This window comes from Neovison vison, chromosome X (assembly GCF_020171115.1).
Source record: "Neovison vison isolate M4711 chromosome X, ASM_NN_V1, whole genome shotgun sequence".
Taxonomy (NCBI): Eukaryota; Metazoa; Chordata; class Mammalia; order Carnivora; family Mustelidae; genus Neogale; species Neogale vison.
In genome coordinates this window covers 74623166-74642931 of record NC_058105.1, presented here as the reverse complement: position 1 = coordinate 74642931, position 19766 = coordinate 74623166, and the positions used below count along the sequence as shown (strand labels likewise).

Genomic DNA, 19766 nt, shown 5'->3' with positions numbered 1-19766 from the left:
GAGACCTACTGGAAATAAAACAATGTTTAAACAAGTATGTGACTTTGGTTGTGACTTTATCACTAACTATGGATCCTTGACACATTGCTTGACTTTCCTGGGCCTCATTGTCCTCATCTGTATAAGTGGAGTTAATAAAGAATAGATAAAAGTATTAAAAAGTCCACTATAATCTCTTATTGAAATGCTCTTTAGCCATCAATATTAAGAGTATGAAAACTATGTATCAAATTGGGGAAATACTTGCAATAGGGTTATGGACATTGGGGAGGGTATGTGCTTTTGGGTAAATTGGAAGGGGAGATGAACCATGAGAGACTATGACTCTGAAAAACAATCTGAGGGGTTTGAAGTGGCAGGGGGGTGGGAGGTTGGGGTACCAGGTGGTGGGTATTATAGAGGGCACAGCTTGCATGGAGCACTGGGTGTGGTGAAAAAATAATGAATACTGTTTTTCTGAAAATAAATAAATTGGAAAAAAAAAGTGGGATTCAAAATGGTGTATCTATAATTTCAACTCTGTGAAAATATTTAGATACAAGAAAGCTGGGAGGAAATACATCTCTTTGCAAAGAATAGCTATACTGGGGTGATGAAATTGGGGCTATTTCCCTCCAATTTTCTCTTTTTCTGATATGAGCTTATCAAAGCAAATATTATTAATACATCTCTGAACAATTCCAATCCCCAAAGAAATGCAGCAGCAGGAAAATAGTTTTCTCTATATTGGAATTAGCCATTGTACATGTTCCTGAGCTATATACATTTATTTATTTATTTATTCATTCATTCATTCATTCATTTATTTATTTATTTTTGGGAAAGAGTAAGAAAGAGAGCAAGAAAGACAGCACAAGCAGAGGGAGCTGCAGAGGGAGAGGTAGAAGTAGGATCCCTGTTGAGCAGGGATTGTTATGATGCAAGGCTCCATCCCAGGATCCTGGGATCATCTGCTGAAGGCAGATGCTTAACCAGTAGAGCTACCCAGGCTCAGCAAGAAGAATGTTTTGAGAGAAATAAAATGGCCATAATTTTATTTATCTTATAGAACTATTGAGAGGATTAAATTAGTTAATGAGTACTAACAAACCTGTTAATTCATATATGGAAGAGTTGCTGCTGTTACCATGTTAACCTATTTTTAACCTCTCAGTTCTCTTTCACTTGGACCCCAGATCATGACCCTTCTTCTGATCCTTTCCCTAGCAAGGTCGATACTCTTACTGAAAAGGCACAGTTGTGAATAGAAAGAAATTCAGAAACCCATAAAATCTTAGCACTGAGCTCATGTAGTTAGGTCTTTATTCATTTTAATAATAACCCCTACTTGGTTATCATTTTGCAGTGTTTTCATGTCCATGCTCTCATTTGTTCTTTCCAGAAACAGTCATTCCACAATGAAACTTAGGCATAGAGTTAACAGGGTAACTGAAAATGAGCAGATTCAGGATTCAAACTCTGGCCTTCTAAATTCTATGCTTTCTCCTATACTACAGATGAAATCCTGAACTCCCCCTACAATTGTTTTGTTAAATAATAGATTTGATCATCATTATTAAAGTGATCCTCAAAGAGGAGGCAAGATGGCTGAAGAGTAGAAGACCTTGATTTGTCTGGTCCCTTTAATTTAACTAGATAAATACTAAATCATTCTGAATCCATGAATTCAACCTGATATGTAAAAAAAGAATATCTGGAACACTACAAATAGAAAAACGACCACTTTCTACAAGGTAGGAGGTTTGGATGTGAATCTGTGAGTATATATTGGAAAATAAATGATGGCGAGAGGGACCTTTAGTAGGCCAGCTACTGGAAAGTGATATAGCCCTGGAGGGCAAAAATCAGAACCCTTAGAAACCTGCTCAGAAAAACATCCATGTCTGAAAGATGCTCAGGTGATGAAAAGGGGCAGAATTATAGGTGGGACAGTGTGGTCTCAGGATCCCCAGAGTCACAGAAATAATGAGGGTGCCTAAACCAGTAGAATTCCTAAACATTAGAGCAGGGAAACTAATTAAGGGTCAGAAAGCCTAGGAGGGGGATCTCAGCTCAGTTCACCATAAGCCACATAAGCCATGAGCTGTGGCTTGATCGGGTGACTGCCCTTAGTGTGGGGACCATGCAAAGGACAAGAATGTCCTTCCCCTGGGAGGAGTGGAGCAGGTGCACACAGTGTCCAGTGACTGCTGTCTGTGCCAAGGCCCTACAAAGTGCAGTAACCCTGGATCCTCCACCTTACCCTGGGAGGATAGGTGTGGGCATGCACTGAAGGAGTCTGAAGACTTTGGCACACACAGAAAGGAAGACCTTTCATCCCTGAGGGTTTACTGAAGAAAGGGTACCCCAATCTTTCCACTCTGGGTCTGGAGATGAGGTGTGACCATTTTTATTGATCCTCTCAAGACGCTCAAAAAACTTTCAGGGAATAAAAGCCAAACACAAGACCAGCTCACACTGAGTCCAATCCCTGTAATGGGGTGGTGCAACTCTGCCCAGGCAAAGACACCTGAGAAGTAGCACAGCAGGCCCTTCCCCCAGAAGACCAACTGGAGGAACAGGTGCACATCAGTTTTACAGAACATACAAGACTGTAAAACTCCAGCACTAAGGGAAAATAATAATAGAATTTGAGGGGTTTTTTTCCTCATGATTCATTTATATTTCAGTTTAAAATTTTCCTTTGCTTTCTTTTTCTTTTTAACCTTTTCAATGTTTCTAATTTTATTAAAGCTTTATTTTTAAGTCTTTTTTAACATTCATTTTTTACATTTACATTTTATAGATATAGCCTTCATTTTTGGCTTCCTTTCACTTTATTCAATTTTTGTATATAAGTAAGTTTTGCTTTATTTAAAATTTTGGGATGTAGTGTCTTCTAACACGCAGACCAAAATACACACAAGACCAAGTAGATGACCCTGTTTTGTCCACCCTGTGAGATTATATTCTCTCTTCTAACCCTCATTTTTTATCTCTTTTTTTTTCTTTTTATTTTCTTTTTTGGTTACTGACCTCTTCAGATTTGTTTAGTGGGTATTTTGCTTGGGTCATGGTTGACATTTTTGGTGCTGTTCATTCGTTCATCCATTTTTCTCTGAGAAAAATGACTAGAAGGAGGAATTCACAACAAAAGGAAGAACCAGAGGTAATACTACCTGCCACAGATCCAATAGACATGGATATAAGTAAAATGTCAGAGATGGAATTCAGAATACCAATTAGGAAGATACTAGCTGGGTTTGGGGAAAAAAGGATAAAAGACACTAAAGAATCTCTTAGTGAAGAAATGAGATGTAATCAGGCTGAAATTAAAAATGCTATAACTGAGGGGCATCTGGGTGGCTCAGTTGGTTAAGCAACTGCCTTCAGCTCAGGTCATAATCCTGGAGTCCCAGGATAGAGTCCCATATCAGGCTCCCTGCTGAGCAGGGAGTCTGCTTCTCCTGCTGACCTCCCTCCTCTCATGCTTTCTCTCTCATTCTCTCTCTCTCAAATAAATAAATAAATATAACCTTTAAAAAATGCTATAACTGAGATGCAGTCTAAATTGGATGCTCTCACAGCTAGGGTAAATGAGGCAGAAGAGAGATTAAGTAACATAGAAGATATGTTGATGGAAAAGAAGGCATCTGAGGAAAAGAGAGAAAAACAACAAATAGACCATAAGAAGAGGCTTTGAGAAATCAGTGATGCCATAACTGAACCAACATCAGGATTACTGGGGTGCCTGAGGGTGAAGGGGGGTCAAGAAGGTATATTTGAGCAAATCATAACTAAGATCTTCCCCAATCTGGGAAGGGAAACAGGCATTACTGTCCCAGAGGTAGAGAAGACCTCTCCTGAAATCAATAAAAATAGATCAATAACAGACATAAAATAGGGAAACTTGCAAATTTCAGAGATAAAGAGAAAATCCCAAAGGCAGCTTAAGACAAGAGATTCCTAACCTACAGAGGTAGGAATACAAGACTGACATCAGCCTATCCACAGAAACTTGGCAGAGCAGAAAGCCCTGGCATGACATATTCAGGTTACTAAATGAGAAAAATATGCAGTCAAGAATACTTAATCTGGGAATGTTTTCATGCAGAATTGAAGGAGAGATAAAGAGCTTCCAGGACAGACAGAAACTGAAACAATGTGTGACCACCAAGCCAGCCCTGCAAGAAATATTAAATGGGACCCTGTAAGCAAAAAGAGACCCAAAGAGTAACATATATCAGGAAAAAAAAAAAAGAGGCAATCTACAGAAACAGGGAAATTACAGGCAATACAATGGCACTAAATTCCTATCTTTCAATTGTTACTATGAATGTAAATGGGCTAAATCAAAAGATACAGGGAATCAGGTTGGATAAAAAAGCAAGACCCATTTGTATAGTATCTACTAGAGACTCGTTTAATACCTAAAGATACCTCCAGACTGAAAGTGAGAGTTGGGGAATTATTTGCCATGCTAATGGATCTCAAAAGAAAGGAGTAAGAATTCTCATATCAGAAAAATTAGACTTCAAACAAAAGACTAGTAAGAGATAAAGACAGATACTATAACATACTTAAAGAGCCTACCCAACAAGAAGATCTAACAATTATAAATATTTATGCTCGTAATTTAGGAGCAGCCAATTATATCAACCAATTAATAACCAAAGTAAAGGGACACACTGATAAATCTCCATTAATAGTAGAGAACTTCAATAACCTATTCACAGCAAAGGACACATCATCTAAACAGAAGATCAATAAGAATTCAAGGGCTTTGAATGATACATTGTATCAGATGGACTTCACAGATATATACAGAGCATTCCATCCTAAGGCAACAGTATACACATTCTTTTTCTTGAGTGCACATGGAACTTTCTCCTGAAAAGATCACATACAGATTCACAAATCAGGTCTCAACTTGTACCAAAATATTGGGATTCTTCCCTGCATATTTTCAAACCACATGGTTTTGAACCTTGAAATTAATCACAAGAGTTTGCAAGGAACTCGAACACTTGGAGGTTAACAACATCCTATTAAAGAATGAATGGGTCAATAAAGAAATTAAAGAATGAAAAAAATATCATGGAAACTAATGAAAATGAAAACAGAATGGTTCAAACCTTTGGGATACAGCAAAGGCGGTCTTTAGAGGGAAGTACATAGTCATCCAAGCTTCTCCTAAAAAATTAGAAAAACATCAAATACACAAGCTAACCTTACAGTTAATGAAGCTGGATAAATAACAGCAAATAAAGCCTAAACCAAGCAAGAAAAGAGAAATAATAAATGTTAGTGCCGAAATCAATGAAATAGAAACCAGAGCACTAGAACAGATCAACACAACTAGAAGCTGGTTTTTTGAAAGTGTAATAAGGAAGGCACACATTGCATGGAGCACTGGGTGTGGTGCATAAACAGTGAATCTTGGAACACTGAAAACAAATTAAATAAATAAATAGTAATAAGATTGATAAATTTCTGGCCAGACTTATCCAAAAGAAAAGAAAAAGGACCCAAATTAATAAAATCATTAATAAAAGGGAGAAATCATGATCAATACCAAGAAAACAGCGACAATTTTTAGAACTGACTACCAGCAGCTATATGGCAACAAAAGAGGCAATCTGGAAGTAATAGGCAATCTGGATGCATTCCTGGAAATTTATAAACTCCCAAAACTGAAAAAGAAAGAAATAGACAATTTGAATAGACCAATAACCAGCAAGGAAATTGAAACAGTAATCATAAACCTCCCAAAAAACAAGAGTCCAAGGCCAGATGGCTTCCTAGGGGAATTCTACCACACATTTAAAGAAGAAATAATACCTATTCTACTGAAGCTATTTCAAAAAATAGAAGTGGAAGGGAAACTTCCAAACTCATTCTATGAGGCCAGCATGATCCTATGAGGTCAACCTTTACCCCAAAACCAGGGAAAGACCCCATCAAAAAAGAGAATTACAGACCAATATCTGTATGAACATGGATGCCAAAATTCTCAACAAGATCCTAGCCCATAGGATCAAAAAGTACATTAAAAGGATTATTCACCATGACCAAGTGAGATTTATCCCTGGGATGTGAGGGTGGTTCAACATTTGCAAATCAATTAGCATGATAAATCACATTAACAAAAGAAGTGACAAAAACAATATGATCTTCTCAATTGATGCAGAAAAAGCATTTGACAAAATACAGCATCCTTTCCTGATCAAAACTCTTCAAAATATAGGGATAAAGGGAACGTACTTCAATATCATAAAAATAACAATATCAATATGATAAGCCCACAGTGAATATCATTCTTAATGGGGAAAAACTGAGAGCTTTTCCCTTAAGGTCAGGAAGATGACAGGGATGTCCACTCTTACCTCTGTTGTTTAACATAGTACTGGAATCCTAGACTCAGCAATCAGACAACAAAAAGAAATAAAAGGCATTCGAATTGGTGAAGAAGAAGTCAAACCCTTTCTCTTCATAGATGACATGATATTTTGCATGGAAAACCCCAAAGATTCCACCCACAAATTACTAGAACTCATATGGCAATTCAGCAACATAGCAAGATACAAAATCAATGCGCAGAAATCAGTTGCATTTCTATAACTAACAAGGTAACTGAAGAAATGGAAATTAAAGAATCAATTCCACTCATAAGAGCACCAAAGCCATAAGATACCTAGGAAGAAACCTAACCAAAGAGGTAAAGGATCTATATTCTAGAAATTAAAAAACACTTATGAAAGCAATTGAGGCAAACACAAAGAAATGGAAAAACATTACATGCTTATGGACTGGAAGAATAAATATTGTGAAAATGCATATGCTGCCCAGAACAATCTACAGTTTCAATGCAATCCCTATAAAAATACCACCGACATTTTTCAAAGTGCTGGGACAAACAATCCTAAAATTTATATAGAACCAGAATAGACCCTGAGTCACCAGGTGGCTGTTGAAAAAGAAAATCAAGCTTGGGAGCATCACAATGCCTGACTTCAAGCTATATTACAAATCTGTGATCTCTTCTCTTGCCCACAGGAAACCTCCAATGAACAGCATGCGATATCAAGACAGCATGGTATTGGCACAAAAACAGTCAGATAGATCAATGGAACAGAACAGAGACTCTAGAAGTGAATTCTCAACTCTATGGTCAACTAATCTTTGACAAATCAGGAAGAAAATATCCAATGGAAAAAAGACAGTATCTTCAATAAATGATGCTGGGAAAATTGGACAGCCACATGCAGGAGAATTAAACTGGATCATTCCCTTACAGCATACACAAAGATAAATTCAAAATGGATGAAAGACCTCAATGTGAGACAGGAATACATCCAAATCCTAGAAGAGAACACAGGCAGAAATCTCTTCCACGTTGGCCACAGCAACTTTGTGCTAGACATGTCTCTAAAAGCAAGGAAAACAATTGTAAAAATAAATTATTGGGACTTCATTAAGATAAAAAGCTTCTGCACAGCAAAGGAAACAGTCAACAGAACTAAAAGGCAACCTATGGATTTGGAGGATACTTGCAAATGACATATCAGATAAAGGGCTAGTATCCAAGATCTGTAATGAACTTATTAAAATCAACATCCAAAACACAAATAACCCAATCAATAAATGGGCAGAAGACATGAACAGACATTTCTCCAAAGACAAAGGTCATACAAATGGCCAACAGACACATGAAAAAAATGTTCAACGTCACTTGTCATCAAGGAAATACAAATTAAAACCACAATGAGATACCACCTTACACCAGTTAGAATGGCAGAAATTAACAAGGCAAGAAACAGCAAGTGTTGGTGAAGATGTGGAGAAAGGGGAATCCTCTTACACGGTTGGTGGGAATGCAAGCTGGTATAGTCACTCTAGAAAACAGCATGGAGTTTTCTCGAGAAAGTAACAATAGAGCTATCCTTTGACCCAACAATGGCACTACTGGGTATTTACCCCAAAGATACGGATGTAGTGAAAAGAAGGGGCACATGCACCCTGATGTTCATAGCAGCAATATCCACAATAGCCAAACTGTGGAAGGAGCTGTCCTTCAACAGATGAATGGATGAAGAAGATGTGGTTCATATATACAATGGAATATTACTCAGTCATTGGAAAAGATGAATACCTATCATTTCATCTACATAGACATAACTGGAGGGGATTATGCTAAGTGAAATAAGTCAAGCAGAGAAAGACAATTATCATATGGCTTCACTAATATGTGGAATATACGGAATAGCATGGAAGACCACAGGAGAAGGCAGGGGAGATTGAAGGAGAAGAAATCAGAGAGGGAGAACAACCATGAGAGACTCTGGACTCCAGGAACCAATCTGAGGGTTACAGAGGGAGGGCTTGAGAGAAGGGTGTAACTGGGTGATGGGTATTAAGGAGGACATGTGTTGTGATGAGCCCTGGGTATTATACACAACTAATGAATCATTGAACACTACCTCAAAAACTAATGATATACTACATGTTGGCTAATTGAACATAAAAAATAAGGCCAAAAAAGAGACATAAAATATGACACCATAGGAAAATCAAGAGGGAGAAGGACATCAAGAGAACAAGAAGGAAGGAGAGAAAATGTCATTCATGGACTACAGTACCTACAGCAGAGCTTCAGCCCAGCAGGGATATAGTGATTACACTACCCGGTCCCCTCAAGGATTTGCACAGACCACTCTCACATATGGGCAGCAAAGTTTATGGCACCTGTGGACAGTCCACTGATGTCTGCTACATCCAAGTATACAACCTCTGCCAGACTGCCTACACAACTTCTTATGGACAGGCTCCCCCTGGTTATACTTGTCCAGCTGCTCCCGAGGTATATGGTCAGCCTATCTAGGGGTATGGCACTGGTGCCTATGATACCACCACACTAATGGTACTACCACCCAGGCCTCCTATGCTTATCAGTCTGTATATGGCTCTCAGTCTGCTTACCAAGTATATGGGAAGCAGCCAGCAACTTCCACATCTGCAAGACCATAATATGAAACTAGTGAACTTTAATCTAGCACAAGGAATTATAACCAGCCCAGCCTAGATATGGACAGAGCAACTACAGTTATCCCCAGGTACTTAGGACCTACTCCATGCAACCAGTAACAGCACCACCATCTTATCCTCCTACCACTTATTCCTCCAGACTGTAGACTAGTTATTATCAGAGCAGTTACTCTCAGCAGAACACCTATGGGCAACCAAGCAGCTCCAGACAGCAGAGTAGCTATGGTCAACAAAACAGCTATGGGCAGTAGTCACACACTAGTTAAAATTCTGACAAACTGGATCATACAACCAGCTTCCAAATCAATATAGCCAACAGAACACCAGCAGAGTTTATTCCAACAAGACCACCCCAGTAGCATGGGTGTTTATGGACAGGAGTCTGGAGGATTTTTCAGACAAGGAGAGAACTAGAGCATGAGTGGTCCTGATAACCAGGGCAGGAAGAGAGGAAGATTTGATTATGGGACCTGAGCAGAGGTGGGAAGGTAGGAGGACATGGTGGAATGAGCAGCTCTGGAAAGCAAGGTGATTTCAATAAGTCTAGTGAACCCATGGAGGAAGGACCAGATCTTGATCTATAAGCCCACCTATAGATCCAGATGAAGACTCACAACAGTGCAATTTATGTGCAAGGCTTAAATGACACTGTGACTCTAGATGATCTGGCATACTTCTTCAAGGGAACCAGACAACCCATAATTCACATCTACTTGGACAAGGAAACAGGAAATCCCAAACACAATGCTACAGTGACTTATGAAGACCCACCAACTTCCAAGGCTGCTATGGAATGGTTTGATAGGAAATATTTTCAAGGGAGTTAACTTAAGGTTTCTCTTGCTCACAGGAAACCTCCAATGAACAGCATGCAGTTTTGTATGCTTCCTCTGAGAGTAAAAGGATGCTGCTGCCATATTCTGAAGGTCCAGGGGGGCCCATGGGTGACATGGGAGGCTGTAGAGGAGCCATAGATGGTTTGTCCCTAAGAGAGCCCCAGGGTTCCCAAGGGAACCCATCTGGGGGAGGAAATATACAACAGAGCTGGGACTGGCAGTGTCCCAAATCATGGTGTGGAAACCAGAACTTCACCTGGAGAACAGGATAAAACAAGTATAAGTCCCCCAAACCTGAAAGTTTTCTTCCATCACCCTCTCCACAACCTGTGTAGTGACCATGGCAGAGGCAGTCCTGGTGGCGGGAGGGTAGGAAGAGTTGGCTTCATGGACTATGGTGGTCTCCATGGAAAGTTCAGAAGTAGAGACAGAGGTGGCTTCTGTAGTGGCAAAGGTATGGACTGAGATCACTTTGGAGGAGGAACACAAGATGTCTTTGGACCTTTGAACAGATGGGAGGAAGAAGAGACAGGCATGGAGGACCTGGAAAAATGAATAAAGGCAAGCAATGCTCTACTAGATGCAGAGACCCTGCAGAACTGCACTGACTATTAGATATATATATATTAAACAGAAAATGTTTTAGATTTATAATTCCATATTTACAATTTTGAACACAACATTACAATTATTCCTTTTCTGTACTTCAGTATCTTTCATCATCTGTGATGAAACATTAAAAGTTAAGTGATAGTGTGCCAAGTCTTTATCATTCTTTTAAACATGGTAGTTTAACTAAGACTAAACAATGGGAACCCCTTGTGAGCATGCTGGTATCATTGTGGAGAATGAAGATAGCCTCAAACTGTAATAGTGTTAGTGGCTGTGACATTTTTTGCTTAAAATTCCAAATGTTCATAAAAAAAATATGACACCATATACTGAAAACATGGGGAGGAGTATAGAATATGTTCAAACTTTAACAACCATGAGCTTAATGTAGACTGCTTTGTGCAGAAAATTTTATATATAAATCTAATGGTACCCAGAAATCAAAACCACAGTAAGTATGAAAAATTAAAGAAAAAGAAATCCAAATATATCACTAAAAAAGAAATCAGTAAATAAAGACAAGAAGGGATCAGACAAGACAAGAAGGAAACCACAAAACTAGTATAAAGTGACAATAAATACACATCTACCAATAATTACTTTAAATGTAAATGAACTAAAAGCTCCAATCAAAAGACATATGGTGATAGAATGGATGAAAAAAAAAGATGCATCTCTATGGTACCAATAGGAGATTTATTTGAGACCTAAAGACACCTGCAAATTGAAAGTGAGGGGATAGAGAAATACCTACCTAGAGAAATAGAGAAAATAGATGTCAAAAGAAAACCAAGTGGCAATAGTTGTATCAGAAAAAAACAGAATTTAAAACAAAGGCTGTAATGGAAGACAAAGAAAAATACTATATAGTTATAAAGAGGACAATCCAACAAGAAATATAAGAATTATGAATATTTTTGCACTCACCATAAGAGAACCCAAATACATAAAATAGCTAATAGCAAACATAAAGGAACTCATTGATATTAATACAATAATACTAAGGAATGTTAATATTTCACTTACACTGATAGGCAGGTCATAAAACAGAAAAAAAATAAGGAAGCAATGGTCTTGAGTGACACAAGGAACTGATGAATTTAACAGCTATATTAACATTCCATCCTAAAAGAGCAAAATACACATTCTTTTCAAGTGCACATGGAACATTCCACAGAATAGATCACATATTAGCTAATAAAACATGTCTCAATTAATTCCAGAGGACTGAAGTCATACCATGCATCTTTTCTGCCCACAATGGTAAGAAACTAGAAGTCAACCACAAAAAAAGAAATCTGGAAAGACCACAAATAAATGGAGGTTAAAGAACATGCTACTAAATGTTGAATGGGTCAAACAGAAAAGAAAACAATAAATTTAAAATTACATGGAAACAAATGGAAATGAAAGCACAATGGTCCAAAACCTGTGGGATGCAGAAAAAGTGGTTCTAGGAGGGAAGTTTATAACAATACAGGCCTACCATGGGAAGGAAGTAAAATCTCAAATAAACAATCTGTCCTTACACCTAAAGGAGCTAGAAAAAGAACAACAAACAATACCTAAAACTAGAAGACAGAAAGAAATAATGAACATTAGAGCAGAAATAAATGAATAAAAACTTTAAAAAAAACTATGTATCAATGAAACCAGGGGATGGTTCCTTGAAAAATCAGCAAAATTGATAAACCTCTAGCCAGACACATAAGAAAAACAACAAAATGACTCAAACAAAATCACCAAAAAAAGAGGAGAAAAAACAACTAACAATACAGAAATACAAACAATTGTAAGAGAATTTTATGAAAGCCTATATGCTAACAAATTGGACAACCTAGAAGAAATGGATCAATTCCTAGAAACATATAAACTACAAAAACTGAAACTGGAATAAATTGAGAAATTTAACAAACTGATAACCAGCAAAGAAATTGAATCAGTAATCAAAAAAATTCCCAAAAAACATGTCCAGAAATGGATGGCTTCACAGGACAATTCTAACAAACATTTTAAAAAGAGTTAATACCTATTTTTTGTAAACTATTCCAAAAAATAGAAAAGGAAGGAAAACTTCCAAATCCATTCTATCACATTATCCTGATATCAAAGCTGGATAGTACACCAGTAAAAAAAGAGAACTACAGCCAATATTTATGATTAGCTTAGACGCAACAACCCTTACTATCAAACTACATCAAAAATACATTATAAAAATAATTCACAACAGGGAGAGGAGTCAAGATGGTGGAGAAGTAGCAGGCTGAGACTACTTCAGCTAGCAGGAGATCAGCTAGTTAGCTTATCTAAAGAGTGCAAACACCTGCAAATCCATCGGCAGATTGAAGAGAAGAACAGCAATTCTGGAAACAGAAAAACAACCACTTTCTGAAAGGTAGGACTGGCGGAGAAGTGAATCCACAGCAAGGGGAAGATAGACCCCAGGGGGAGGGGCCGGCTCCTGGCAAGCGGTGGAGCAACGGAGCACAAAATCAGGACTTTTAAGGGTCTGTTCCACTGAGGGACATCGCTCCAGAGGCTAAACCGGGGCGAAGCCCACGCGGGGTCGGCGTGGCCTCAGGTCTCGCAGGGTCACAGAAGGATCGGGGGTGTCTGAGTGTCGCAGAGCTTGCGGGTATTGGAGCGAGAAAGCCGGTGCAGAGACAGAGCCGACAGTAAGCTCACAGTTCTGGGTTACCTTGAACCGGTCGCAGGCTCGGTGAGCTTGGAGTGGGGCCAGAGGTCAGGCAGACGGGAGTTACTGGGCACTGTTCTCTGAGGGTGCACTGAGGAGTGGGGCCCCGGGCTCTCGGCTCCTCCAGGCTGGAGACCAGGAGGCTGCCATTTGTATTCCCGTCCTCCGGAACTCTACGGAAAGCGCTCAGGGAACAAAAGCTCCTGAAAGAAAACCCGAGCGGATTACTCAGCCTGGCCCCTGGTAAGGGCAGTGCAATTCTACCTGGGGCAAAGACACTTGAGAATCAATACAACAGGCCCCTCCCCCAGAAGAACAACAAGAAATCCAGCCAAGACCAAGTTCACCTACCAAGGAGTGCAGTTTCAATACCAAGGAAAGCAGCAGAATTCCAGAGGAGGAGAAAGCAAAGCACAGAACTCATGACTTTCTTCCTGTGATTTTTTAGTCTTGCAGTTAAAGTAATTTTTTTTTCATTTTTTTCTCTTCTTTTGCTAAATTTTTAATTTTTTTTAATTTTTTTAAATTTTTTTTAATTTTTACCCTTTTCATTTTTAACGTTTTTTAAATAGTTTAATATATATATTTTTTCTTTTTCATACTTTTCTTTATTAGTTTTCTTTTTTTAATTCCTTTTTTTTTTCAGTTCTTTCTTTGAACCTCTTTTTATGCCGTTTCTCCCCCCTCACAATTTGGGATCTCTTCTGATTTGGTTAAAGCATATTTTCCTGTGGTTGTTGCCACCCTTTTAGTATTTTACTTGCTCCTTAATATACTGTTATCTGGACAAAATGACAAGGCGGAAAAATTCACCACACAAAAAAGAACAAGAGGCAGTACCGAAAGCTAGGGACCTAATCAATACAGACATTGGTAATATGTCAGATCTAGAATTCAGAATGACAATTTTCAAGGTTCTAGCCAGGCTTGAAAAAGGCATGGGAAGATATTAGAGAAACCCTCTCGGGAGATATAAAAGCCCTTTCTGGAGAAATAAAAAAACTAAAATCTAACCAAGTTGAAATTAAAAAAGCTATGAATGAGGTGCAATAAAAAATGGAGGCTCTTACTGCTAGGATAAATGAGGCAGAAGAAAGAATTAGCAATACAGAAGACCAAATGACAGAGAATAAAGAAGCTGAGCAAAAGAGGGACAAACAGCTACTGGACCATGAGGGGAGAATTCGAGAGATAAGTGACACCATAAGGTGAAACAACATTAGAATAATTGGGATTCCAGAAGAAGAAGAAATAGAGAGGGGAGCAGAAGGTATACTGGAGAGAATTATTGGGGAGAATTTCCCCAATATGGCAAAGGGAACGAGCATCAAAATTCAGGAGGTTCAGAGAATGCCCCTCATAATCAATAAGAATAGGCCCACACCACGTCACCTAATAGTAAAATTTACAAGTCTTAGTGACAAAGAGAAAATCCTGAAAGCAGCCCGGGAAAAGAAGTCTGTAACATACAATGGTAAAAATATTAGATTGGCAGCTGACTTATCCACAGAGACCTGTCAGGCCAGAAAGAGCTGGCATGATATTTTCAGAGCACTAAACGAGAAAAACATGCAGCCAAGAATACTTTATCCAGCTAGGCTATCATTGAAAATAGAAGGAGAGATTAAAAGCTTCCAGGACAAACAAAAATTGAAAGAATTTGCAAACACCAAACCAGCTCTACAGGAAATATTGAAAGGGGTCCTCTAAGCAAAGAGAGAGCCTACAAGTGGTAGAGACAATATACAGTAACAGTCACCTTACAGGCAATATAATGCACTAAATTCATATCTCTCAATAGTTACCCTGAATGTTAATGGGCTAAATGCCCCAATCAAAAGACACAGGGTATCAGAATGGATAAAAAACCAAAACCCATCTATATGTTGCCTCCAAGAAACTCATTTTAAGCCCGAAGACACCTCGAGATTTAAAGTGAGGGGGTGGAATAGAATTTACCATACTAATGGACATCAGAAGAAAGCAGGAGTGGCAATCCTTATATCAGATCAATTAGATTTTAAGCCAAAAACTATAATAAGAGATGAGGAAGGACACTATATCATACTCAAAGGGTCTGTCCAACAAGAAGATCTAACAATTTTAAATATCTATGCCCCCAACGTGGGAGCAGCCAACTATATAAACCAATTAATAACAAAATCAAAGAAACACATCAACAATAATACAATAATAGTAGGGGACTTTAACACTCCCCTCACTGAAATGGACAGATCATACAAGCAAAAGATCAACAAGGAAATAAAGGCCTTAAACGACACACTGGACCAGATGGACATCACAGATATATTCAGAACATTTCATCCCAAAGCAACAGAATATACATTCTTCTCTAGTGCACATGGAACATTCTCCAGAATAGATCACATCCTTGGTCCTAAATCAGGACTCAACCAGTATCAAAAGATTGGGATCATTCCCTGCATATTTTCAGACCACAATGCTCTGAAGCTAGAACTCAACCCCAAGAGGAAGTTTGGAAAGAACCCAAATACATGGAGACTAAACAGCATCCTTCTAAAGAATGAATGAGTCAACCGGGAAATTAAAGAAGAATTGAAAAAAATCACGGAAACAAATGATAATGAAAATACAACGGTTCAAAATCTGTGGGACACAACAATGGCAGTCCTGAGAGGAAAATACATAGCGGTACAAGCCTTTCTCAAGAAACAAGAAAGGTCTCAGGTACACAACCTAACCCTACACCTAAAGGAGCTGGAGAAAGAACAAGAAAGAAACCCTAAGCCCAGCAGGAGAAGAGAAATCACAAAGATCAGAGCAGAAATCAATGAAATAGAAACCAAAAAAACAATAGAACAAATCAACGAAACTAGGAGCTGGTTCTTTGAAAGAATTAATAAAATTGATAAACCCCTGGCCAGACTTATCAAAAAGAAAAGAGAAAGGACCCAAATAAATAAAATCATGAATGAAAGAGGAGAGATCACAACTAACACCAAAGAAATACAAACTATTATAAGAACATACTATGAGCAACTCTACGCCAACAAATTTGACAATCGGGAAGAAATAGATGCATTCCTAGAAACATATAAACTACCACAACTGAACCAGGAAGAAATAGAAAGCCTGAACAGACCCATAACCAGTAAGGAGATTGAAACAGTCATTAAAAATCTCCAAACAAACAAAAGCCCAGGGCCAGACGGCTTCCTGGGGGAATTCTACCAAACAGTTAAAGAAGAACTAATTCCTATTCTCCTGAAACTGTTCCAAAAAATAGAAATGGAAGTAAAACTTCCAAACTCATTTTATGAGGCCAACATCACCTTGATCCCAAAACCAGACAAATATCCCATCAAAAAAGAGAGCTATAGACTAATATCCTTGATGAACACAGATGCGAAAATTCTCACCAAAATACTAGCCAATAAGATTCAACAGTACATTAAAAGGATTATTCACCACGACCAAGTGGGATTTATTCCAGGGCTGCAACATCCGCAAATCAGTCAAAGTGATACAACACATCAATAAAAGAAAGAACAAGAATCATATGATACTCTCAATAGATGCTGAAAAAGCATTTGACAAAGTACAGCATCCCTTCCTGATCAAAACTCTTCAAAGTGTAGGGATAGATGGCACATACTTCAATATCATCAAAGCCATCTATGAAAAACCCACTGCAAATATCATTCTCAATGGAGAAAAACTGAAAGCTTTTCCACTAAGGTCAGGAACACGGCAGGGATGTCCATTATCACCACTGCTATTCAACATAGTACTAGAAGTCCTAGCCTCAGCAATCAGACAACAAAAGAAAATTAAAGGCATCCAAATCGGCAAAGAAGTCAAACTATCGCTCTTCACAGATGATATGATACTATATGTGGAAAACCCAAAAGACTCCACTCCAAAACTGCTAGAACTTGTACAGGAATTCAGTAAAGTGTCAGGATATAAAATCAATGCACAGAAATCAGTTGCATTTCTCTACACCAACAACAAGACAGAAGAAAGAGAAATTAAGGAGTCAATCCCATTTACAATTGCACACCAAACCATAAGACACCTAGGAATAAACATAACCAAAGAGGCTAAGAATCTATACTCAGAAAACTATAAACTACTTATGAAAGAAATTGAGGAAGACACAAAGAAATGGAATAATGTTCCATGCTCCTGGATTGGAAGAATAAATATTGTGAAAATGTCTATGCTACCTAAAGCAATCTATACATTTAATGCAATTCCTATCAAAGTACCATCCATGTTTTTCAAAAAAAATGGAACAAATAATCCTAAAATTTATATGGAACCAGAAAAGACCTCGAATAGCCAAAGGAATATTGAAAAAGAAAGCCAAAGTTGGTGGCATCACAATTCCGGACTTCAAGCTCTATTACAAAGCTGTCATCATCAAGACAGCATGGTATTGGCACAAAAACAGACACATAGATCAATGGAACAGAATAGAGAGCCCAGAAATAGACCCTCAACTCTATGGTCAACTAATCTTCAACAAAGCAGGAAAGAATGTCCAATGGAAAAAAGACAGCCTCTTCAATAAATGGTGTTGGGAAAATTGGACAGCCACATGCAGAAAAATGAAATTGGACCATTTCCTTACACCACACACGAAAATAGACTCAAAATGGATGAAGGACCTCAATGTGAGAAAGGAATCCATCAAAATCCTTGAGGAGAACACAGGCAGCAACCTCTTCGACCTCAGCCGCTGCAACATCTTCCTAGGAACATCGCCAAAGGCAAGGGAAGCAAGGGCAAAAATGAACTATTGGGATTTCATCAAGATGAAAAGCTTTTGCACAGCAAAGGAAACAGTTAACAAAATCAAAAGACAACTGACAGAATGGGAGAAGATATTTGCAAATGACATATCAGATAAAGGACTAGTGTCCAAAATCTATAAAGAACTTAGCAAACTCAACACTCAAAGAACAAATAATCCAACCAAGAAATGGGCAGAGGACATGAACAGACATTTCTGCAAAGAAGACATCCAGATGGCCAACAGACACATGAAAAAGTGCTCCATATCACTCGGCATCAGGGAAATACAAATCAAAACCACAATGAGATATCACCTCACACCAGTCAGAATGGCTAAAATCAACAGGTCAGGAAATGACAGATGCTGGCGAGGATGCAGAGAAAGGGGAACCCTCCTACACTGTTGGTGGGAATGCAAGCTGGTGCAACCGCTCTGGAAAACAGCATGGAGATTCCTCAAAATGTTGAAAATAGAACTGCCCTATGACCCAGCAATTGCACTACTGGGTATTTACCCTAAAGATACAAACGTAGTGATCCAAAGGGGCATGTGCACCCAAATGTTTATAGCAGCAATGTCCACAATAGCCAAACTATGGAAAGAACCTAGATGTCCATCAACAGATGAATGGATCAAGAAGATGTGGTATTTATATACAATGGAATACTATGCAGCCATCAAAAGAAATGAAATCTTGCCATTTGCGACAACATGGATGGAACTAGAGCGTATCATGCTCAGCGAAATAAGTCAAGCGGAGAAAGACAACTATCACATGATCTCCCTGATATGAGGAAGTGGTGATGCAACATGGGGGCTTAAATGGGTAGGAGAAAAATAATGAAACAAGATGGGATTGGGAGGGAGACAAATCATAAGTGACTCTTAATCTCACAAAACAAACTGGGTTGCTGGGGGGAGGGGGGTTGGGAGAAGGGGGGTGGAGTTATGGACATTGGGGAGGGTATGTGCTTTGGTGAGTGCTGTGAAGTTTCTAAACCTGGTGATTCACAGACCTGTACCCCTGGGGATAAAAATATATGTTTATAAAAAATAAAAAAAAATTAAAAAAAAAACAAAAAACAAAACATGGTAACTATAGTTGACACCTTTATCTTATAACTGAAATATGTTAATGGAATAGAAGTTAAATGTTCTCAATAAAAGGTAAATATGTGAGATGGGGGATGTTATTAAACTTTATGAGGGGACTCTTTCACATTGTTTACCTATATCAGACCATTACATTATACACTTAAAATATCTTACAATGTTATTTGTCAATTATACTTCAATAAAACCAGGGGGAAAGCTTGTGAAATGCTTGCTTAGATTAGAGTAAAAGGATTTTTTATGAAAACTGTTGAAGGAAGTGGAGATTTGTATCTCTGTGCTGTGGGAACTGAAGTACCCAGTGAGTTGCTAAGTATGGAGTGGTGGGTGCAGTCAGTAAGGGGGCCAGGGATTTTCAGCAGAAGATTTAAAGACATTAATAAATGAACAGAATGTCTGCTTTTAAACAACAAGCATCAAGGATGCTTTTCATCCTTGAAAAAAAAAAACAACTTTTTGTTGTTGGTCTAAGTGCTAAATCTAAACAACAAAGAACTGTTGAAATTTAATAATATATAAATAAGCTACAAACTGGCACATGTCTAATACTTATCTTTGAATAAGCATTATATTCTACATGGGAGTTAATATGGAGAAATCCCAGTTAAACCAATAGCCCTCAACACGCACAGACTCGGGGTCATGTGGTCATCTCAAGACTAAGAACTTAATTTCTATTTCTTTAATTTGATAATCACTGGAG

At 38.3% G+C, this 19766-nt stretch overlaps 1 pseudogene; it reads left to right on the top strand.

The window, feature by feature from the left end:
• Positions 1-8595: 8595 nt before the first annotated feature.
• On the top strand, positions 8596-17869 carry LOC122897270 (annotated as a pseudogene).
• Positions 17870-19766: the final 1897 nt, after the last annotated feature.